The sequence below is a fragment of the Austrofundulus limnaeus genome, unplaced genomic scaffold (genome assembly GCF_001266775.1).
Source record: "Austrofundulus limnaeus strain Quisiro unplaced genomic scaffold, Austrofundulus_limnaeus-1.0 Scaffold6, whole genome shotgun sequence".
Lineage (NCBI taxonomy): Eukaryota > Metazoa > Chordata > Actinopteri > Cyprinodontiformes > Rivulidae > Austrofundulus > Austrofundulus limnaeus.
Window position 1 is genome coordinate 4969580 of NW_013952408.1, and position 1112 is coordinate 4970691.

Below are 1112 nucleotides of genomic sequence, written 5' to 3' on the forward strand. Positions count from 1 at the left end.
AAAAAGAGGCAAAATAAAAAGTTGTTTCATGATGAGTGATTTAAGAAACAAATTCACAAAAAACCCTCAAACCCACGATGTATGGAAAAAAAAAAAACATTCAGAGAGAAACCCATTTGCGCTGATGACTCCTAATGCAGTTTATCTGTCAGTTCCAGGAACATTAGCTACAGCCACATTAACGAGAACCAATCGTTCAAATGCTCGCAAATCGACAGCCATTTCATAAATGGAATCTTTTTTTTTTTGCATTTTAGATTAGAATAACACTGAGCTACTTTAACTCATGCCATAAAGCGATAATGTTTTTGTCTGTGTGTTTGTAACTTTTGTAACATATCTCATGAATCACATGATGGATTTTAATGAAACTAACATGTAATCACTGGATGTATGTCTACAACTCATTAACTTTAGTAATCACCCCAATTCAAGATGGCCGCCACCACAAAAAAAAAAAATCCACCAACTTTAAATGGCTGTAGCTCAGTCAGTTTTACAGATATTGAGCTAAAATTTGATGTGGTCGTAGCTGAGCATCATATACTCAGAACAGTATACACTTTGTAATTTATGTTTGCCAGAAACACTGTCTGTTAGCAAAATCTCTCTTCAACCACTTGGCAGATTTATCCGAAACTTTCAGTAAATAAATATTAGCTGTACAGATACAACAGGTTAACCTATTTATTACAAGTGGCAGAGCTTAACTCTTCTGGGTCACAGGTCAACTAAGAAAACGCTGAGGTTGCTATGAAAACGCCATTGGAATTGCGCAAAATCAACAAGCTCTAAAAGCAGATTCATAGCTTAGATATTTCTGAAACGAGTTTGTCAAAGAGTAAATTTACTGGTTGAATAAGTTCAATTTCAATAGTGTTTCCAGATAAAGGTGTGAGTCAACGCACTTTGTAACATTTTTTAACTACAAAACGATTTATTGAAGATGGTTTCCATATTTAATCAAACAGTATAAACAAAAAGAGCTGCAGTTAAGGGAYTTTACAGATATTGAGCTACAAGTTGGTGTGTTAGTAGATTACTTTAATCTAAAACTACCATTAAAGGCATGCATTTTTTAAAAGAATGCTAGACCTTTAATTACATTATAT